This window comes from Tenrec ecaudatus, chromosome 3, assembly GCF_050624435.1.
Source record: "Tenrec ecaudatus isolate mTenEca1 chromosome 3, mTenEca1.hap1, whole genome shotgun sequence".
NCBI classification, from domain to species: domain Eukaryota; kingdom Metazoa; phylum Chordata; class Mammalia; order Afrosoricida; family Tenrecidae; genus Tenrec; species Tenrec ecaudatus.
In genome coordinates, this window is record NC_134532.1 from 60,261,841 (window position 1) to 60,286,156 (window position 24,316).

Below are 24,316 nucleotides of genomic sequence, written 5' to 3' on the forward strand. Positions count from 1 at the left end.
ACCAGGAATATGGCAGGGGCCAGACCAAATCCAGGGATACATATGGTAGTCAATTAAAAATGTGAGGGGAAAGGAAAAAAAGTAAAGAAAAGAAATGGGTAATGGGGCACTAACCCACCCAAGGGGGGGGGGGTATTGTTTATATCTCCACAGGGAAAGAGGGACCAGACTTCAACTCAGTGCTCCAAGATGTGAATGCGACATAATGGCATGGAGTAGGAAATCAATGAAGAGATCTGAGGGGCCTTCCCCAATCCCAACTATGTGGACACCTGCCCCTCGCCCAGAAGAATTTATTTCAGAGTACAGCACTGAAGTTCAGGGACAGAGACATATCTGATCAGAGCACATGGGAGCAAATGAAGGGGGAAGAAGAGAGAGTGGAGCACATGCTGGTCCACCAAGGCTTGAGGACGATATTCCTGCTCAGAGCAGTTAATCCACAGAGAAGACCATGTGGTTAGACCCACTATGAGACACAACATCCCTCACTGACCCATAGCCCTACAGGAGACAACACTGGAGACACAGTGTGGGAATTCCAACCAATCTGATCCCAACACACCGAGGCAAAACACTAAAGGCATGCAACAGAACAGCAAGGGGAACAGAGCAACAAAGTCTTCAGGGAATACCAAAAGTAGATTTGGGGCTAGGGCTTGGCACCCCATCAGACTCATTTGGAAAACACTCCTATAGGTCAACAAAAAGTCCTTGAACTAAGGCCAGGCTTTTCTTTTTTGTTGTTGTTGGTTTGAGGGGTTTTTTGTCACTGGCTTTTTGTTGTTGATGATGATGGTTTGTTTTCTTTTGTTGCTTTGTTTTGCTCTTCTTTTTGTGCATGTTATTATCTCTGCAAGTCTGTCTAAATGAGATACGCTTGATGAACAACCTGGAGGAGAAAACAACAGGACCAATGATTTTGGGGAGACATGGAAGAGGGGGAAGTGGGAGGAAAGAAAGTGGTGATAGCAAAGCCAGGGGAAATGGAACAACAAGTGATCCAAATCGGTGGTGAGGAGAGTGTAGGAGGCCTGGTAGGGCATGACCAAGGGTAATGTAACAAAGAGGAAATACTGAAACCCAAATGAAGGCTGAGCATGACAGTGGAATGAGAGGAAAGTAAAAGGAAATAGAGGAAAGAGCTAGGAGGCAAAGGGCATATAGAGAGGTCTAAATAAAGGCATGTACATATGTAAATATATTTCTATATGAGGATGGGGAAATATATCTATGTGCATATATTTATAGGTTTAGTGTTAAGGTAATAGATGGATATTGGCCCTCCACTCGAGTACTCCCTCAATTCAAGAATACTTTGTTCTATTAAACTGGCATTTCATGATGCTCACCTTCCCGACACAATTGCTGGAGACAAAGCGGGTGCATAAGCAAATATGGTGAAGAAAGCTGATGGTGCTTGGCTATCAAAAGATATAGCATCTTGAGTCTTAAAGGCTTGAAGTAAAAAGTGGCCATCTAGCTCAGAAGCAATAAAGTCCACATGGAAGATGCACACAAGCCTTTGCGATCATGAGGCGGCGAAGGGATCAGGTATCAGGCATCATCAGAACAAAAAATCATATCATTGTGAATGAGGGGGGAAGTGCAAAGTGGAGACTCAAAACCCATTTGTAGGCCACTGGACATCCCCTTACAGAAGGGTCTCGGGGAGGAGACAAGCCAGTCAGGGTGCGATGTAGCAACGATGAAACATACAACTTTCCTCTAGTTCCTAAATGCTTCCTCCTACTCCACTATTATGATCCCAATTCTACCTTACAAATCTGGCTAGACCAGAGGATGTACACTGGTACAGATAAAAACTGGAAACCCAGGGAATCCAGGGAGAATGATTCCTTCAGGGCCAGTGGTGAGAGTGTCGAAACAGGAGGTTGGGGGGAGGGTGGGGTAGGAAGGGGGAACCGATTACAAGGATCTACATAAAACCTCCTCCCTGGGGAATGGACAACAGAAAAGTGGGTGAAGGGAAATTTTGGACATTGAAAAATATGAAAAAATAATAATTTATAAATTATCAAGGGTTCATGAGGGAAGGGAGAGCAGGGAGGGAGGGGAAAATGAGGAGCTGATGCCAGGGGCTTAAGTGGGGAGCAAATGCTTTGAGAATGATGAGGGCAATGAATGTACAAATGTCCTTTACACAATTGATGTATGTATGGACTGATAAGAGTTGTGTGAGCCCCTAATAAAATGATTTTTAACAAAGCAAAGAGGGTGAAGCTAGAAACAAAGTGCAAACAAATAACAAACACTGCTTCATGTAGTGTTGCTAGCATAGGGAATGCTAGCCTGGACGTGGCCGAGCATGTGGCTAGAGAGTGAGCTTTATAAGCTGTGTTAAGACCCTGCCAGCCTGCGGACTAGAACTACAAAGGAAACACGCACGTTATATCAAAGCAGGTTTAACTCTCACCGCAAATCATCTTGACCATTTGATTACATATGTCAAAAGTGAAATCCATTTTTAAAGGAAACAACAAAAAATGGAAAACAAGGGAAAGCTGGCGCTTTGCTCACAAAGTCTGATTGGCCCGTGTTGCTGTTGTTAAGTGTTATTGGCATCGAGTAGATTCTACTTCAGAGCAAGTCTATCGAGCAAAGTTCAACTGACTCGTAGACTTTTCTAATCTTTGCCAGTAAATTGGTTTGTCGTTCTCCTGTGGAGTTGCAAGGTGGGTTTGAATAGCCAACCTTTCAGTTAGCAGTGAAGTGATTAATCATTTGTACCCTAGAACTACCATGAATGACCCACAAATGTATGGAAATACTTAGAATCTCACCTCTAATCAGGAAACTGAAAAAAAAATCAATATGGCACTAATTTACATCCTTCAAATTGGCAAAAATGTCTATCCATCAACACTAAGTGTCATGATAAGAGAAACAGGAACTCACATGCCCCACTGGTGGGGGTTTCCATTGGTACAGATACTTCAAAGACCAATATGGGCCATCTAGTCTATACCTCATGACTCAGTAGTTCTACTCTCAAGGGTACATTCTAGAAAAGCTCTCACCTGTGCACAAGAAGGTAACCCAATATATAAGGTTGTTCACAATAGCTTTCCTTAAAATACTTTTTCTTTCTTCCTTTTAATTTATTGGGAGTTGATACATACATCGTATCCATCCATAGTTCAATAACATCAAGCAGAATTGTACAACTGTTTGTACAAAGCTACCACAATCAGTTTCCAAACGTTCTTTTTCTTCCTGGACTCCTTGACATCATCTCCATTTTACCTGCCCACCACCCACCCCCACACCTACCACCATCAGTAGGATAATGGGCAAATGAATGATTACATCTTTATACAATAGAACACTATAAGAACATTAAAATGAATGAATGAGCTGTAGTTTCGTGTGCCAATACAGATAAACCTGCAAATGTGTTAGGATAAAATATGTATGTGTATACCACAGTCAGCTCTGTGCCCCGCCTTCCATGTCTGTCCTCCACCATTCTAAACGCCATTCTTCCTTCAAGCACTTGCTCAAGCACTGCTCGCTCCTGAAACTGCCCTTTTACTTCCAACTGTGATCCCTCTCCTGGGACTTTTCAAGTCCTTGGGTTACACAAGGAGCCCTGGTGGTGCAGTGGTTATAGAGTTGGGCTGCTAACTACCAAGTCAGCAGCTAGAGACCAACTGCCCCTCAGGAGAAAGCCGGCCTTTCTACTCCCATTATCTGTTACGATCGTGAAACCAACTCAAGAGGATTTTGTTTGGTTTTATTTATTTGTTTGTTTAGAGAGATTGTACACTCCTTCTCTGGTTCCTCCATGGAAGATGTCCTTATTCCTGTGAGGGTCAAACACCCCCGGTTCTCCTTTTACCAATATCATCCAAAGGGTCTTAGCTTGACTAGGTCAAATGAGACTAGGAAATGGCTTTGCATCCTGTTTTAAACTTCTAGGGCCCAAGGAAACAATAGTGAACAAGGTGGACACAGCCCTGCCCTGCGCTGTCCTGCCCTGTTGGGATGTCTGATCTGCCAGAGAAGACAGCAGAGCACAGCGAGGTGTCCACCCCCTAGAGCCTTGTTCTGTTGTAACCCCAGGAGTGAAGAATGGTACACAAGGAGCAATGACAATCCAGAGATATTGCCAGGAAGCAGAAGAAGTACCAAACTTCTTTTTGTTCCCCAAACTCAAAGGACTTTTAAAAGGAACACAACTTGAGCCTTTTGAGGGTGCTGAAGCTGCCATATTGACACAGGATAAACTGAAAAGCACAAAATTCTCCAGGGAAACCCCAAAGAGAGGAAAACACTGCCTTCAGAAGTGGGTGGACCGCGATGGAGGGCATATCAAGAAATAATAGCTTCACGTGCTGATATTTTTTGTTTAATAAAGACTTCTATGATTTTTGTGACAAGAAGAACAAGAAGAAAGGAATGGCAAGGGAGGTTGCACAAATGATTTAGTGCCCAAATAGTGCCCTACAGGCTAGTGGTTGGCTCCCTCAGAGGGCACCTTGGCAGACAGGCGTGCAGATCAACTTTTGAAAGATCACAACCTGGAAACGGGAGCACAGTTCTCCTCGGCACACGTGGGTTGACCCGAGTTGGAATCGACTCCCCTGGCAACTACCCATCACAGCAATGACCTGGATTTCTCACGTTCCTCGTGTGGCGGTCAATCCAACAGCAGTCTAAGGGAGTGTCTTGAACATCAGAACGTCACCAGCTGCTTACAGACACCTTGTAAAAAATAATTTGATAGGAAAAAAAAGTCTATCTTCACACGCATTTGTTTCAATATTTAGCCTTCACACATGCTAATTCCTTTGTTTACATTTCTAATTTATAGGCTTTGTAGAGTTTTGCATGCCATTCTTGAAAATGAACATTGTGAACTGAATCCAATTTAAAGCTAAAAGTTCCAAGTGAATTAAAAGCATAGCAAAACCAATGCAAAACAAACAAAAATCCCTACACGATAAATAGAATGCCAAAATATAAAAGCATATCACTGGTACTATAAACTTTGGAGTTGAGGCACTTGCTTCATAGGTGAGTAGAACACAGATTTGTTACTGAAATGGCATGGAGGACAGGGGAGTCCATTCCTCTAGGCTTTAATAGCTTCTTTGCCCTTGAAGGGAAAAGACGCATCTAGTTCAGGCAGAATGAACCCAACAACCAAATGAGCATTTGTCAGAAGCCATTGTTCTCTGGAAACATGGGACAGATATTCTTTCCAATAAATCCTGAACTCTGCAAATGAATTACCTTATTCCCTGTTTAACCGTCTAACTTGTGAGCATTCCTATTAGTTGTAGGTATCAGCTAATAGCTGATATACAGAATCATAGTGAAATGATTAATACAATCACCTTTTTGCCCAAAGTGCAAGCTATCCTTTCTCTTTAAATCACATGGGACACGGGGTATTGAGTTACACATTGGGTTCCTCATCGTAAGGTCAGCAGTTCGAAACTACCAGCTGCTTTGAGGGAGAAAAACGAGGCTTAAAAACACAATTTTTAAAAACTCACTGCCATTGCAGTGATGCCAACTCAAATTAACCCTCTAAGACAGGGTAGAACTGCTCCTGTGAGCTCCTGAGACTGTAATTCTCCCATCTTTCTCCCTCTGAGCAGACTGCTGACCTTGCCGTAGCTCAAGGTGCAACCACTCTGCCACCAGGGTTCCTTCATCAAAAGCCACAGTCTGTAAACCCCAGGGCCAGTCCTGCCCTGTCTGGCAGGGGCTCTGTGAGTCAGAATAGGCTCAATAGGAGGGAGCTGTTTAGTGTGTTGAGGGTTTCCCATTGTTTCTTCATGGGGTTCCAGCGACTCCAAGATCATGTGCAGATAGCATGAATTTCACTCACTTTAACCAGTCCTTTCAGCCGTCACTCAAATCCAAAGGTTCAAACTGAGAGTCAAATGTTTGACATTGAAAACCAGATCTGGAGCTGAAAGAACAGCTATAAAACTTGAATTATTAAGATTGCAACCAATGACCGTCAGTCACTGTGTAGTTTCCTCTCCATTTATTTAGGAGTGATGTATCACTGTGTCTGAATTTGGACATCTAACATAAGCCATTCCACGTTTCAAAGAAGGACATGCGTCCTGGAGGGCTGAGCAGTCAGAGCTCTTCCTGTGAGAAGAGGCGGGCTGTCACGGCAGAGCTGCTTACGGTGTTTCCTCCAGAACCCTGCTTACTGGAGAGTTACCCTGCAAGCAGGTATTTTTGGTTAACTGGTGATCAGTTTTTATATTTGCCACAGGACATGAGACCAGCATGAAAATAGACAAGTTTTTGTTATATTGCATCATGGGAATATCCTATGCTGTTGTTAGTTAATTGACATTAGTTGATTGGAAAGCAAAATCTAACACATTAGTGATGCTATGATTACCCAGAAATATGGTGCTTCCTCTGAATCTTCTACCAGCTTCTAAATTATATTCTCATGGGCAGAAATTTATATGGAATTTCACATTCCGCCATAACTATTTGTTTACATATGTGTGTTTGTCATTGTCATCTAAAACAGATAAGACTTTGTACTACTTTAACTACCATGTGCAAATACATTTCACAAAGTTTGGAAGTTTGCTGTGTTGTTGTTGTTGTTGTTGTTGCTTAATTAGCTTAGGCTAGACATTGGTTTCTATTGAAAAGTTCCCCCAGGGAAAGGGATTTTACATTGGAGACTTGATTTAACTAAAAGATATATAAGGGCACATGTAGGCATATAAGTCCCTGTTGGGAGGTGAACCAAGGGCTAAGACATAATTATGATTCTTTCTGCTCTCCATCCCGTGGAAACTGCTCTCAGGAGCCCTGAGGTTGCTGGTCATCAAAGAACATAAACATTCTCTGCAATAGGACCACCTTGGTCAATTTCCCAATCTTTAGTGCCAATCTAACAAAGAGCAGAAGACGAAGCACAGCCCTGTTCAGATTTAAACTAATGGGAACACTTGCTCAAGTTGGATCAATGTCAGAAATATATTTTGTCGACCTGGAAGCCAAAGTTCACTGGAGGGCTTTGTACATTATCATTCCAGGCTCAGTTCAATCTTCCATAAGTGCACTAGAGGCTTTCATGAACCTCAGTGAAAACTGAGGTCACCAAGTAACATGTGTAAGAACAGTACGGGATGGAAAATAAAAAATGTTCCCTGTTAAATAATAAAAGTTATAATAACTTGCTGAGATTTCTCAGAAGTGAGATAACATATTGGGAAGCCTGATCTTGGCAGACCTTTCAAAATGTTCCCAAATCATCACTTTATGGGACAGAGGAAAACCTAAATCAACCCATTGCCCTCAAGTCTCTTTCGATTCAGAGCAACCCTGTAGAACAGAGTCGAAGTGCCCTGTAGGGTGTGCAGGACTGTAAATTCTTCACAAACATAGGCTGCCACGTCTTCCTCCCACAGAGCAGCTGGTGGGTTCAAACCACTGACCTTTCATGGTTTGCATCTGGGACATTTTAACCACTGCACCACCAGCAAGTGCAGTAGAAGAACCCAGTTAACAATCCGCAGGAGGTACCAGAACAAATGTTTCACATGGTTGCTGCTATCTTTTTTTTAATTAATAAATCTTTTTATTGGGGCTCATAAAGCTCTTATCACAATCCGTACATACATCAATTGAGCAAAGCACCCTTATACATTCGTTGCACTCGTCATTCTCAAAATGCACCTTCCACTTGGGTTCCTGGAATCAGCTCAGTTTCCCTTTTTTATTTCCCCTCCCTCTCCCTCCCCGCCCCCCCCTTCCCCCTGGTCCCTTGATAGTTTATAAATAATTATTATATCTTATCTTCCACTCCCCGGCATCTCCCCTCACCCACCTCCCCATTGACCATCTCCCAGAGAGGAGGTTACACATAGATCTCCAAGATCGGTCCTCTCTTTCTACACCCCCTTCCCTCCTGGTGTCACCACTCCCACCGCTGGTGTTGAGGGGTTCGTCTGTCCTGATTCCCTGTGTTTCCAGATCCCTACTGCACCGCTATACATCCTCTGGTCTACCAGGTCCGCAGGGTAGAATTGGGGTCATGATAATTGGGAGGGGAGGAAGCGTTCAGGAACTAGAGGAAGGTTGTGAGTTTCATTGTTGCTACACTGAACCCTGAGTGACTCATCTCCTCCCCACTACCCTTCTGCAAGGGATGTCCAGCTGTCTGCAGCTGCTATCTTTTTTGAACCATTTTATTGGAGGCTCCTACAACTATTATCACAGTCCATACATCCATCCATCGTGTCAAGCACTTTTGTACATTTGTTTCCCTCATCACTCTCAAAACATTTGCTTTCTACTTGAGCCCTTGGTGTCAACTACTGTCTTTTAACTATGACTGTTATCAACATTGGACCCTTGGTGGCATAGTGATTACATGTAGGGGTGCTAACCACAAGGTCAGCAGTTCGAAACCATCAGCTGTGTCGCAGGAGAAAGATAGGGCTTTCTACTCCCATAAAGAGTTACAGTCTCAGAAACTCACAGAGGCTACCCTGTCCTATAAGATCACCATGAATCAGCACTGGCTCAATGGAGGTATGTTTGGTTTGGGTTTTGCTTTGGTTATCAGCAAATGACTGAGTCCCCACCTAAGAAATGCAAAACCTAACTGAATCCACTGCCATAAAGTGGATTCCGAAGCACAGTGTGCCTATACAAGAAAGAGCTGCCTCTTTGGGCTTCCGAGACTTCATGGGAGCGGCCTCATCTTTTCCCTCTCAGAGCTACTGGTGCGTCAGACTGTTCATCTATCACGCTGCTAGCAGCTCAGAGCACAGCTCACCGACTCCTTAGAAAACTCACGGGCGCCTATTAATCAACAGCTAGTATGTCCAGACCACAAGAGTGGAATACCAATCTTCTCTCTTCCATTGTATAACAGAAACAAGACTTAAGATGAGAGGAAAGTATCTGTTCTTTGTTGATGATACCATTGCTCCCCCAACAACCAAAAACAGCTTGCACAGTTTCATGAACCCGGGCCCCAATTCTGCAAGACCACGTGCCTATCCTTCCCATACAATAACTGTCCTGCTATCAGCTTTTTATTTAATAGCACACGTTTTAAAAAGTTAATGACCTCAAAAGCTATCTGCTAGTTCACACTATAACCTAAATTAAAACATACATATTAGTAAGCATTAGCAACTGAACTCATTGGTTCCCCATGACAAGTTTAAGAAAAGGCTAGAAGGCTTAAGGAAAAAAAGAACTCCAAATAAGCTTTATATAATTTACACTTTTCCAAAATGTGTCAAATATTCAGGCCTTGAAAGAAGACACATTCACATATTTTGTAGATTCCGATAGAGTGAGGAGTAAAAGTCAGAAATTCACCAGTCTGTATGGAAGTATGCTCAGAATAGTTTCTAGAAGTTTGGCGGTCAAGTAAGTTCCATGTGGAGAGATGATTTTAAATGATCATTTTAATCCAATTTAGCTCTGTTGAATAAAACATGCATCATCATCAAATATAAGCTCCCAACATAAGATCGCTTACATGTTTATGTAACGTTTCTGTTGAAGCGTTCCCCTTCCTTTGGCAGAAAGACGTCACTGCTGAGGGGTTGACAGGATGCCACTATTTTCAGTTTTCATTCTTGTTTTGCTCTATCTTATCACGGCTAATGTGAGGTATATTTTAATTTCTTACTCTCATGAAGTGTTTTTATAAATCAATGCTATTTTGATAGCCCCTGCATCTGGCTTTTCTCCAAATTAGAATAAATTTCACCTGCTCATCTGCTCATCTGCTCATGAACAAATATTCTCTTGGCATGTGAGCCTGTAGCTAGGACCTAGGAAGGACAGATCTCTCACATGGCTCCAGGAATTTGGACCAGGACCCAAGACCACGGACCCATGAACCACAAGCCACATAGGATATGACAGTGAAATTGTCCTATAACACAGATAACAGGAGACATTCTCTCTGTGAGTCCCAGCCCTTCTCTGGATACTCCACATAGACTCACAGAGCATAAAGTAATAGGCCACTATGTGAGATTATTTCTGCCTTATTCTAAGCCCAGGGAGACAACTATGTGGGTGTGTGATATTTCCAGATCACACAGAAGCAGCCACCACTGTGTTTGGACCAATAAGAATAATATTCTATGCTCCATATTAACCACCCCAAAAACCTCAGTGCCTTTGAGTCAACTCATAGCAACCCTATAGGACAGGATCGAACTGCCCCTGTAGGTTTCCAAGACTGAAACTATTTACCAGAGTAGTAAAGCCTCATCTTTCTCCTGTGGAAAGGCCGGGGGTTTCAAACTGCTGACCTTGTAATTAGCAACTCAATGCCTAACCACTACATCAAGAGGACTTCTTCATATGAACCTAACTTGGTCAAAATGAAGGGGAAATTTGGCATTGAGAGTGAAAATAATATATCCATTAAGACACTTATTTTCTGGAGAAAGAAATAGTTTTAACAACTGACCTCTCAAATTTAATAGTAAAAATTTTAAAGTGTAGGAAGGAACATCATAACAGAAAGAAAAGCAAGTGCCTAGCACCTAAGGACATCACCTAAGTTCATCTGTGGCATTAGAAAGACAAGTGCATAATAAGGAACAGGGTGACCAGGCAGGAGCTCCACCATCTGCACAATTAATGATGGGTAAAACAGAGCAGTGTGTCATTAGGCAAAGCAGGACAATTCTGCTGCTACCAAATAAGTACCTATTGCACCCAAGAGTGTGGAGATACCATTAAATGCGAAGGGCCAAGAAATAACAAAAATGCAAATATGCCTTCTTGAATTTAAGTAATCTAGGATACAGATCTATATATCTAGGATAGAGTAATATATAATATGTATATTACTATATATAAATAAAATATATATGTAGGATATAGGTCATAAATGAACAACGGTAACATTTGTCTCTGCAGCACTGACAAAACAGTGAGCCATGTGGAGTGCACCCATGGCTTTCATGAGTGGAAAGGAAAAACTGTCACAGGAAAGTTCGCACCTGTTTGCCTTCACCCGCAATGAAAATCAATTATATTACTGATAAGGATGAAACCCCCCAAAGTTAAGAGCAACTAGATGAGATCATGTGCTCAACCACACCAAAAATCAGTGTCCAGTCTCAATGTCAAATTACTACAAATGTGCCAGTTGCCACCATGCAGCTGCTCTCTCTTCTCTCCAGAGTTTCTGATTTACTTCTGCCTTGCTCTCCAACAAGATCCCAATTAATCTCTCTCTCTCTCTCTCTCTCTCTCTCTCTCTCTCTCTCTCTCTCTCTCTCTCTCTCTCTCTCTCTCTCTTTCTCTCTGCCATCAAGTTGGTTCTGACTCATAGTGACCCTATGAAGCTCCTGAGATCGTAATTCTTTACAGGAGCAAAAAGCCTCATCTTTTTTTCCCCGTTTTATGGCACATAATGCATATATCATACACTGCAGTGGTCCAATCATATCACGAAGGCCGGCACCATTATTACCACAATGGGCTGCAAGCACCAGCCACGTGTTGAGCAACCCAGGGCATACCCCACTGCACCAGAGTTCCCAACACAGGAAACAGACAAATGTTTCCATTCACGTCCCAGTCCTACATGAAGAAGGCAAGAGTCTTGTTTTTTAGGAGCCCTGGACAAGTATTTTAATAGCCTTCGGTGATTCCACTTTTCACTCACAAAAATTGCTTAACATAAACAGCGTGAGGAAGAGTGATCTACTTCATTCAATTCCTAGCAACCTCTGTCTAGGTGTCTTTTAGAAGCAGGCATTATTGAAATGCTAACAGGAGGTGTGAAAGAAGATCAGGGGTCAATATTGATTTCTTTATTTCTCTGAGGAAAATTGAGGCGTAAAGTGGGTTATACATGGGGCTGCTAGCCGCAAGGCCCCCAGTTTGAAACCACCAGTTGCTCCAAAGGGAAAAGATGAGGCTTTTGATTCCCCTAACTTTTGTGCCCCCGGGGACAGGTCTACCCTGTCCTGTCGGGTTGCTGTGAGTGGTGAGTGAACCGATGGCAGGGAGTTTGGTTTGGGGTTTTGAGGAAACACGTGCGTTCTCTGAAGTCCAGGACCATGAGCATGTCCTGTAGCGACAGTCTCCAACTGTGATTTTCTGTTTTGTTTCCCCCACTTTTGACTTGGATCCCTCTTGCTGAGTAACACTGTGGTGACCAGAGAGACTTTTCACCAGACGTTTTCTTTTGTGTGACTAAAGACGAAGTGGTGTTTCAGGAGCTGGGCCAGCAAACTTGATTCATGCGAATGATCAAAGTAGATTTTTGCTGTGAGATGTGATTCCAAACGGGCCAAAAATGTTGCTGTTAGGGGGCTTCAGGCACGGACCTGGTGCCAGCCTCATATACGCTTACCCCAGTGCTCTCACTCAAGCTTGCTCAAGTCTTTCAAGACCTCAGCTTCGGACCTAGAAGAATAGTGTAAAACTTCTCCAGGCCACAGATATCTACCCAACTGTTAAAGCTTGAATGGTTTAAAAACTAGCAAGCAGTTATAGTATTATTTATAACAACCCTGGACTTACAGGAAAGGAAACTGAGGCCCGTAAAAATGTAAAAGCCTTGGCCAAGGTCACATAGGGATCATGAAGAACTGGAAATGGTACCCAGGAGTCACAACCTTTAAAAGTGTAACTCATTGGGCTGCTAATCTCAAAACAAGCAGTTTGAAACCACCAGCCACTCCTCAGGGGAAAGGTGAGGCTTTCTACTCCCATAAAGCGGCCAGTCCCAGAAACTCACAGTACTGCCCTGTCCGATAGTGCTGCCTTCAGCCCGAATTGACTCGATGGCAGTCAGCGAGCGAGCGATCTCCTAACTAAACCCTGCCTAGAGTCAGTAGGTGCTGTAAGTGTCCCACTTTCAGTATTTCTGCATGAATTTTGTCCTGGTCAAAGTGAGCTGGGACTGAAAATCCATCCATTGCATTGCCCGTGTAAATCGAATGTGCTCTTGAGTGCTGAGGTTCAAGGGTCAGACAACACTTGCGAGGTGTGCGGGCCTGGGCAGGTCATGTCACATCTCTGTGCCTGAGCTTCCTCATCTGTAAAATGCCCATGACAGTCTCTTCCCTCCCAGCTTAAGGAGCATGGCACAGTAGGGACAGGCGTGGCCGCAAACCCAGACGTCAGCTGCTGGAAGGCACCGAGCGCCCTCTGAGAGCAAAGCTACGCTGCTCTGCTTCCAGACCAGGTGCAAGGAAGGGTGGACTCCAATTCAGAGTGACCCCCTACCGCAGGGCCTCTCACCCTTCCTCCTGCCGCCACCCTTGAATACAGTCCCTCCTGTCGAGGTGACCCCCAACCATAACACTATGTTCATTGCTACTTCATCGCTGTCATTTTGCTACTGTTAGGAATCATTTGACCCAAGGGGGTCGTGACCCACAGGTTGAGAACCACTGCTATACAGGGGTTCTGAGGCTGTAAATCTTTACAGGAGCAAAGAGCCTCCTCTTTATTCTATGGAGTCAGACCTTGTGGTTAGCAGCCCAACTCTGAGGCAAGAGCACCACCGGGGCTTGTCGACGCTGCCCTACATGATCAACTCGACACCACACAACAGCAATAACACCTCATAGGATGGAGTCTATACCTCTTACGGTGCCACCGGGGTGGGGGCGGGGGACAAACAATGAATAGTTCAAGAACAATAGTGGGCCCCCACCACCCAGGGAGCAGCACTGGTGTGCACCCGGACAGGGGGAAGTCTTAACCTCAGCACACGAAACTTCCACGCCTGCCTAGGTGCTTCTCAAGCAGTGAGCGTTTGGAGGTTCCCGTACACTCAGCTACTTGACTTCTCTCCTCAAAGCTGGGGGGGATCCAACTTCACATTTACACTGCCTAACACCGGTAATGACCATCCCTCTGCGCCTGCTTACAAGACGATGCTTCGTCTAGAATGACAAACGGACAGCCCAGTGATTGTAGAAAGCGGCTCTGGGCCTTTCCCAGTACTTCACACCCCTTTTATATCGTGGTGGAGCTGTTATCAGGTGTGGTCGAGTCCGTTCTCAATCAGAGGGAGCCTATAGAAAACAATGAAACACTGCTTGGTCGGTTCACATCATGGAACTAACGGAAGAAATTAACAATTCAAGGACATGTGAGTAAATTAAGGCAGCTGCCCCTGGTGCCCTAAGGAGCCCTGGTGGCGTAGTGGTTACCAATTGGGCTTCTAACTGCAAGGCCAGCAGTTCAAAACCACCGACCGCTCCATGGGAGAAAGACAGGGCTTTCTACTCTCATAAGAGATAGAGTCTCAGAAACCCACAGGGGCAGTTCTACTCTGTCCTGTAGGGTCACTATGGCAATGAGTTTGGGGTTTGGGTTTTTTGTTTGGTCCTCCTGATACCCAGCAGCCACACACAGCCACTCCAAGGGGGGAGAGGGTCCACACCTGTGAGTCCTGTGTGGCAAGCTGGGATGCCCCAGCATGACTCCATTTAAAGCACCCTTTCCCCATCAGAGTTGCTTGACTTGATGTGTGCACAAGCCAGTGGTGGGCATTAGATAATCTTGAGGTATTGATTGTGCTGGAAGGCACCCCCCACTACCATGGGTGTTCAAGGAGAAATAGGGTACACCCTTGTCAGAGATCTTGTACCGGGTGGGAAGATAGACCAGTTCATCTCTGAGGTCTTTTCCAATGCCGAGATTTCATGACGAGCTTCTATACACGTGCATCCCTTTGTCCATCAGCCTCTCGATGGAAGAAAATACTAACAAGCTGCTCCTGTGAATACCTGGGATCTCCGAGAAGGCTGTTTGACTCTGTTCTGTAGGGTGGCGGTGAGTCACACGTGACCCAGCAGCATGTGAGCACAGCCACTACCGTGTCAAACACTCGACTTCCGTATCTTGAAAGAAGCTCTAAGGCAAAAGTGCATTTAAAGTCTGTTGCTTGACGTTGTTGTTTCCCTTCTTCTTTCAGCTCCTAAATTTCTCACAGACTTGCTCATCTCTCCCCCACTTTTTGGAGAGGGTGTGGGAACTAGATCTTGAAGAGCAGACAGGAGCTTCCCAGATAGGGGGAGATTGGAGGATTACTTTTCCAGGTGAGAGAAAAGAGGGTGATGTCCTTACTATCAGTCACAGAGGGGTAAAGCCAAAACCTCCTCCCACACTGCAGAGTTAGCAGATCTGCATCTACTCCTCTTGGTTGTAAAGTTAATTGGCTTAGGAACCTGTGATCTGCATTTAGGTGATTGGCAAGTCTGATCAATTCTGCTGAGAGTAAAACATGGCATGAATCATGGACGATATAAATTCCAACATTTTCATTTGGGTCAATGAACACTACCTTCTATTCCACCAAATCATTTTATGAAAGGTGTCGATGAGGAAACCTACTGTTACATAAAGGTGTCCCTGATCTTCTCTCCCAGGCCATCATTTGGTAAAAGTGTTAATGAGTGGTTACTGTCGGTCCCTGTAGATGTGGCTCCAACTCATAACACACCCATGGATCACAGAACAAAACATTGCCCATTCTTATGCCATCTTCGTGCTGGCCGGTTTGAGTCCACTGTCGCAACCATTGTATTCGTCCATCTAACTGAGTTTCCCAAGCTCTCATTGGTCCTTCACTTTACCAAATATGATGTTCTGCCCCAAACAGCCTCTCTTGATGATGCTTCCAAAATTAGCAAGTTGGTGTCTTGTACGATACTCTGTGATACACAGGGTTTGGGGCGTCCACTCCTCAGAAGTCGGTCACTCGGCCTTTCTTCTTAGTCTGGATGCACAATGGAAACCTGTCCACCATGGGTGGCCTCGCTGGTATGTGAAACACCAGTGGCACCGCTCCAGCAGCACGCAAGTGCCTGCATTACGAGGAACAGACAGGCAGGCAGGGCAATGAGAAGTCCACTCCCTAAGAAGTGAATGTCATTTTGATCTTTAAAAAAACCCAAAGTTTTAATCACATAATAAAATAAAAATCATGCTCGCCTTCCAAGACAGTAGGGAACCAACTGGTGGGCATGAATATGGAGACTTATGGGTAGCCTTGGATGAAGATGACACCATCTGTACCCATAGAGATGTAAATGTCTCTGTGCTAAGAACAATACACGGTCTCAATGGAGCTTCAAAATACTAATCACATTTCTGTTGTAGATTTTACAGGGTGCTGGTTGGATCATTTTCCTATACGTGCTGTCAGTCGGCTGTTCTTCAAGGACAAGTCAAGTCGTAGGATAGAGAGCCAGCCTTCAAATGTTCTGGCATATTCTGTCAGAAGCAAATTCATTCTTTCCACCTGCGTTGCCCCTCATACGACAGCATGGAACTGGAAAGAGAATAGCACCAGTTCTGGAAAAGGCCTCGTTCTGTGTTTTCCAGAAATATAGTTTATGTTCAGAGAAGTAGTAAATTACACTGATTATACACTGGCTGTGTGCACGTGCCCCATTCACTCTTAGATCTGTGGGGACACACACACACACACACACACACACACATTACAAACTCCCTATTATACATTCCTGCCATCACCAGACTTAGGATCTGTGTAGACTGACAAAACATGTTTCTAATTAGTGATGGTTACCCTGAGGAGATTGCCCGAGAAGATTAATTACGAGGCTTTTCTCAGAGTGCCAAAACTGTTTCTCTCAGTTAATATTTCAACTGCTTGTCATCTTTTTGGCAATACAATTTTGATTAAAATTCAAGTACCAGCCATGGTAACAACATTTGTTTTAAAAGAGCCAGGTCTCTTTCTAATTCCAAGAACCTGATACTCTTCTGAATGTTCAGCAAAGTTAAAGGCAGTTGTTTGCTTGTTTGTTTGTTTGTTTTCCCTCTTCCCAGGGTAGCAGTGTCGTCATTCTTGAACCTAGTCCGTGAGAGGACCAAGTATCACTGCAGTGCTGCTAGTGGCTTGGGGTCTATTTGTGGCCAGGATAAATCCCCCAACACCTCACTAAATTCACATGATAAATTCCCTGATAAAACTTCTGTGGCTGAGTGGGGCAACAAGATGGTCTATTGAGTATCTAGTAAAAAAAATATTATTGTCATCATAAATACTTACCATATACTTCTTCCGAGTGCTTTACTCATTTAACCCTCACTACATGCTGTTATCACCCACATAGCCTCTGAAGAAACTGAGGCACAGAGAGTGTAGGCAGATTGCACTGGGTCTCACAACTGGAACATAGCAAAACCAGATCCAACCTCAATTCTAGCTCCTAACAGGCTTTTTCAGATGCTGCTATCTCTCAGGACCAAATCTTTATCTCAGAATAAAGCATAAGATTTTTTTCCTTCGGTTACAACCCAGCTGAAGAAAAGAATCTAAGAAAACATCTGCAGTCCTCGTTTCCCCATTTCTGACCAATAAACCCTACCCTGGGGACTCTTGCAGCGTATTCTTCCTCTCTTTGGCGTCTTGTGTCTTGTGGAAAATAAGAGCATCAAAATAGCTTGAAGGGCTCCTTTATCTTCCTTCTTTCCATCTACGGTCTTTATCTAATTTCCTGGAAATTTACATTTGCTGACCATATTTTCATAGCTGGGTCACCTCAAAATGCAAAGAAAGAAAGACAAAGAAAAGCTAATCCAGGAAGACTAGTCATACATACTATGTATCATACATCAAAAATATATACTTCTTACTATATCCCAATATATTTCAATTTTTTCAAAGATTCTCTTTAATGCAAAAAAATAATTCAGTAAATAATTTTTTCTTTCTTAAAAAGTGTTTGATTCACTTTGTTCCTTCCCAACATAATCACTGAAGACAAAATGGGTGCATAAGCAAATGTGGTGAAGAAAGTTGATGGTGCCCAGCTATCAACAGATAGAACATCTGCAGTCTCAAAGGCTAGAAGATAAATAAGCAGCCTTCTAGCTGAGAAGCAATAAAGCCCACATGGATGAAGCATACCAGCCCATATGATCATGATGTACTGATGGCATCAAAGACCCAGAATAAAAAATCATATTGATATGAATGAGGAGGGAGGCAGAGTGGAGACCCAAGGCCCATCTGTAGACAATTGTACATCTGCTTACAGAAGGGTCACAAGGAAGAGGGGCCAATCAGAGTGCAGTATAGCACCGATGAAACATATAACTTTCCTCTAGTTCTTTAATGGTTTCACACACACACACACACACACACACACACACACACACACTATCCTGACCCCAATTCTACCTTACAAATCCGGCTAGATGGGAGCATGTACACTGCTACAGATAAGAGCTGGAAACACAGGAAATCCAGGGAAGACATATCCCTCAGGACCAATAATGAAAGTAGCAATACTAGGAGACTAGAGGGAAGATGGGGTGAGAAAGGAAGAACCGAACACAGTGATCGACATATAACACCACCGACACCACCACCACCACCCCAGGGGATGAATGACAGAGAAGTAGGTGCAAAGAGACCACAGTCAGTGTAAGACATGAGAAAAAAGCAGTAATTTATAAATTATCAAGGGTTCTTGGGGAAGGAGGGTGGACAAGTGAGGAGGAAAATTATTTGCTGATAACAAGGGTTCAAGTGGAAAGAAAATGTTTGAAAATGATGATTGCAACATATGTACAAATGTGCTTGACACAATGGATGTATGTATGGATTGTGATAATAGCTGTAAGAGTCTCCCGCAAAAAAATTATTTTTAAAAAATGTTTGCAATCAATAATATTTTTTAAAGTGTTTTACTCTTGTTCTAAAATTGTGTGATTGGACATTGAAATATGTTTAAACTACTGAATTTTATGATTGGTGAAGTATAGGTCAATAAAAGTGTTAAAAATTCTTTAATGTCGTATTTCTATAAGCACTATCGTTTTCAACTACATCATGTAAAGAGTTTGCTTGTCCTCCCAGAACATTCTCGTCTCCCTTGAGAGTTCATGGAAATTGCCAATTATAAATGTAGAAGAACTTTTATAGGAGATCATACCTTTTGCATTTCAGGTGTGCAAATCAGCCCTGACTCTATGCCTCTCCCTAAGAGTAGCTTTTTTTTTTTTCCAAGTGAGATGGCACTATAAATGCTGTGGAGTCAGATCATAGCCTAGTTTCCCATACATCGCTTCCCTCTCAATTTCCAGAAAAAGATTTCAATTATGTTCTCAAGGAACCAAAAGGTTCTGGTCCCCAGTGTACATTCTTCACTGCACACAGGGATACATACTGAAAAGACATGGGGGGAACTGGCTCAAAAATCCATGAGCTAGTCCTTCTCAAGTCTGACCATGCAGATCATTTCGGAGGTTAAAAGAAAAGTTTGGTTTCTTTCTCTTTTTTTCCATGAAAAATCTAAAATTCATCTTTTCAAGCAAGTTGATATGGGAATTATCATACTGGGAAATACAAGAAAAAGAGTTTCTGAGCTCTGACCAATTTGCCAAAACGCCAGAAGGTATTATGATCAAACTATATGAGGTGAAAGTTGAACAAGGAAGTACTTACCCAGAGCCATTTTAATCACGATGCACACAAATAACCCCGCACAATGGAGAAGCGCTGGTCCTGAAATGCAATAGGTTTTGAATTCTATATTCAAAGGTCACGTTATGACATAGATCCCTGCTTACTGCGGTAATGCAAGGGGGCTTCAAAAAGCTTGTGGGAAAATGACATTAAAAGATCATGGAATTCTCCACACGCTTTTGAAGGATTCCCTGTATATGGTTTGGTTGTATTTCTATGAAGCTCTGTTCATTTTGTTAAGTTAGAAGAAAATAACTATGTTCACCCTTTTTAAAGAGCTGTAAGCAGTGAGGTTAGAGAGATCTCCACTTTCATCTTTATAAGTTTCTGTGTTGGAATTATTTACACAGAATGTATAGTCCTCACATACATTAAAAAAAAGAAAATTTGAGGGAGAAAAACAATTCATGAGTAAAAATTAAAGTTTGAAATAAACCTGATTTCATTTTCACCTCATTCCCTTCCATCCGATGCCTGGGTACCTGATGATAATTTGAGAAATGGCAGTGTTATTTATCTGGTGATTCATGAGGAGTTCCCAATCTATTTAAGATTGGGGGTTTTGAAAACAGTGAATATTCTTCTTTGAAAGGGAGTTTCTAAATTAACTCCCTTTGTTAGTCGAAGCTGATCTTATGTGAGTGCAAAGAACCAATATCTCACACTCTTGCAAAAGGTTTCCTGGTTGTCTTCCTTCTAATAAAGCTTTTGACCTATCCGCACTGCCATGGTGTCCATGCTGACTCATAGAGACCCAATGGGACAGGGTGGACCTGCTCCTTTGAGTTTCCAAGACTGTCACTGGTAACAGGAGCAGAAAGCCCATCTTTCTCCCAAGTAGAACCTGCTGGTTTCAAACAGTTGACCTTGCGGATCACAGCCAATGTGCAACCACTACACCAGTGGGCTCGCATTTGACCTGTAAGTGTCTATATCTTATCACAATTCTGCACCATCCATTATGCAAGCTATTAGGAGGAGTGTGTAAAAATGAGTAGAAAGTTCAAGTGTATAAGGTTTCTAATTGGTCGGACAAGTGAAAAGTTTCTATTTCATTTTACCAAACAGAAGGAAGCAAAAGAAACATTGTTTTCAATATTTACTCCATGGAAGAAATTACAATAGAAAGATAACCTTGCTATCCTGGACTCTGCATCCAGACTTGGAAAAAATGGTTCTGAGTCACTACAAATAAAAATAAATTAGCCAAACTCATAAAAGCACTGTGCCTTCCTTATTTTTCTCCTGGTGAAATTTCCTATGGACGTCTTTACGTAATTAAAATGTCAACTGAACTGAAGGGACATTTGCTGACAATCGTTCAGAAATGGCTGCAGCAATGTCAAGAGGGAACTGCCCGAAACCCATTCCAGATTCAGAAGAGGATGTGGCTCAAGAGATGCTGTTGTTGATGTCGGATGGATCTTGGCTAAAAGCACAGAATATAATGCAAACGCAGTTGCTGACAGTGTGGATCAGGCAAATAATGGATAGCATTCCAAAGAATGGAAATACCAGACTCCTTGTGCGCATGCAGGACCTAGACCTAGACCAAGAGGCACTTGTTCAAACAGAACGAGGGGCGACTGAGTGGCTTAAAATCAGGAAATGTGTGCACCAGGGCTGTGCTATCTTACCACGCTGGCTCAATTGTATGCTGAGCAAATAATCAGAGAACCCGGACTACGTGGAAAAGAGCAAGGTACCAGGATTGCACAAGACTCCTAACGACCGAAGCGATACAGCTAGCACACCATGCTCGCTGCAAGGGTAGAGAATTACGAGCACTTACTGAGGATGACCCCAATTAGAACAGCCAGTCCACAGAGAGGACCACATGGCCAGCCCCAGTATGAGACATGACGCCCCTCACTGACCCATAGCTCTACAGAGGACAACACCGGAGACAACAGTGTGGGAATTGCACCCGATCTGATCCCACCACACCGAGGTAAACACTAAGGGGGTGCAACAGAACAGCAAGGGAATGGAGCAGCGAGGTCCCCAAGGGATGCTGAAGGTGGATTTTGGGACCAGGGCATGGTGCCCCAACAGACTGGACTGGAAAACACTCCTAAATGTCAATAAACGATCCTTGAACTAACTACAAGCTTTTCTTTCTTATTGTGTTTTGTTTTTGTCGTTGGTTTGTTGTTGCTGTTTTGGTGTATACTGTTGCTTGGTTTTGCTCTGTCTTGTTTTTGCGCATGTTATTATCTCCACAGATCTGTCTAAATAAGATAAACTGGAGAAACAATCTGGGGGAGAAAACAACAGGAACAAAAGTTCTGGGGGGACATGGGAAAAGGGAATGTGGGGGGAAAGGAAGTGCTGTTAACAAACCCAGGGACAAGGGAACAACAAGTGATCAGAATTGGTGGTGAGGAGGGTGTGGGAAGCCTGGTAGGGCATGATCAAGGGTAATGTAATGAAGAGGAATTTCTGAAACCCTGGTGGGGGCTGAGGATGATAGTGGGACAGGAGGAAAGTCAAGGAAAATAGAGGAAAGAGCTGGGCGGCAGAGGGCATTTATAGAGGTCTAGATAAAGACATTTATATATCCAAATATATTTATATATGAGGATAGGGAAATAGATCTATGTGCATATATTTATAGGTTTACTATTAAGGTAGCAGAAGGACATTGGGCCTCCACTCAAGTACCCCCTCAATGCAAGAATACTTTCTTCTATTAAATTGCCATTCTATAATGCTCACCTTCCTGACACAACCGCTGAAGACAAAGCAGGTGCATAAGCAAATGTGGCGAAGAAAGCTGATGGTGCCCGGCTATCAAAAGATATAGCATCTGGAGTCTTAAAAGGTTTGAAGGTAAACAAGCGGCCATCTAGCTCAGAAGCAACAAAGCCCACATGGAAGAAGCACACCAGCCCGTGTGATCACGAGGTTCCGAAGGGATGTTATCAGGTATCAAAGAACAACAACAAAAAAATCCCACCATAGTGAATGAGGTGGGTAATGCGGAGTGGAGACCCAAAACCCATTTGTAGGCCACTGGAGATCCCCTTGCAGAGGAATCTCGGGGAGGAGACGAGCCAGACAGGGTACGATGTAGCAACGATGAAAAATACAACTTTCCTCTACTTCCTAAATGCTTCCTTCCCCACCCCTATCATGATCTAAATTCTACCTTGCAAATCTGGCTAGACCAGAGGATGTACACTGGTACAGATAGGAACCAGAAACAGGGAATCCAGTGCAGATGATCCCTTCAGGACCAGTGGTGTGAGTGGCGATACTGGGAACGTAGAGGGAGGGTGGGCTGGAAAGGGGGTTCTGATTTCAAGGATTTACATGGGACCTCCTCCCTGGGGGATTGACAACAGAAAAGTGTCAGACAGGGCAAGATATGACAAAAGTATAAATTTTCAAGGGTTCATGAGGGAGGGGGGAGGAGGAGGGAGGGATGGGGAAAAATGAGGACCTGATGCCAGGGGCCCAAGTGGAGAGCAAATGTGTTGAGAATGATGAGGGCAATGAATGTACAGATGTGCCTTACACATGTATGTATGGATTGTGATAAGAGTTGTATGAGCCCCTAATAAAACGACTTTTTAAAAAGAAATCAAAGGATATGTTGCATTGAACAACTCTACTGCAAATGATCTCTTTAAAGTCGCAGAAAGGTAAGATTACACTCTGAGGACTGAGGTGCACCTGACTCAGCCCATAGTATTTTCAATTGCCTCATATGCACAAGAAAGCTGGACAATGAGAAAGGAAGTGGTGGTGGTTACATAACACACTATGATACCAGGAGTGGGTACTGGAGAAAGAAATCATAAAGATGGACAGTGGACCCTTATCTGACTTCTACTCTTGGTGGTGTTTGTTCTTGAGCTAGCCAGAAGTCAGATATGTCCACACGGTTTACTGGGGTGTTTCCTGGAAACAATATGGGAAGCTAAAGTTTTGATTATTCTGTTTGGTTGTGGTCTTCGGTTATTTCTGTGTGAAATGGAAATAATGAATATTTTAACGTGTATTTGGAGCTCAGGGGGAGAAATTGCTGTTTGAAATTCTCAGCAATCATGCTGCTTAAGGAAAATGGCTGACAGAAGGTCACAATGACTGACGGAAAGCCTGCATATGGCTTGATGCTCTCAGAGGCCTAATCCCATATTTTATATCAATAGAACAGCTTAGATAAGGATTAAGATAAGCTAAATAAGGATTGAACTGGACTGTTTTAAGAATTGAGTTTTTTTTAAAAAAGGATTGAGTTTAGTGTCTGATTCTGCTTTGTTTATACTAATTTCTTCTGCTTATTATTGTTGATATAAGGATTTATACAAATTACTATGGGAAGTATGAAAATAGAGAGTTTGTAAGCCCCACGCAGTGCTTTGCAGTACTCAGGATGGTTGTATTCAGAGTATTGCCTAAGGGGCCATTGTTGGCCGATTGAAGGGGGAAAAAAAGAGAACTCTTTGGATTTTTGAAATTTGAGCTTAGAATTAATGGTTTTTGTCAGAAGCTGGAAAAAATCTGGAACCATGAAGAAAACTCCTCCTCTCTAGGACTGAACATTAAAGGAAGCCTGTAGACAGGCTGAAATGCTTGCTAGGTGACCACCTGGATAAGTGGAAGTGGGAGAAATGCAGCAATAAAGAAACAGATTGTGTCTGGCCACTTACGTCCATGGACCTGGTTCACATGAACTAGAAGAGAAAACAAGAGTGGGTTGACTGGTCTGACCTAGCACAAGGGGGCTAGGCTTGTTGAGAATTTGTGATGGGGCCCATGATCTAAATAAAGAGAAGGCAATCAATGGGCACCCTAGTGAGGCTAAGTGGGGCAGCCCACATTGAGCTGACC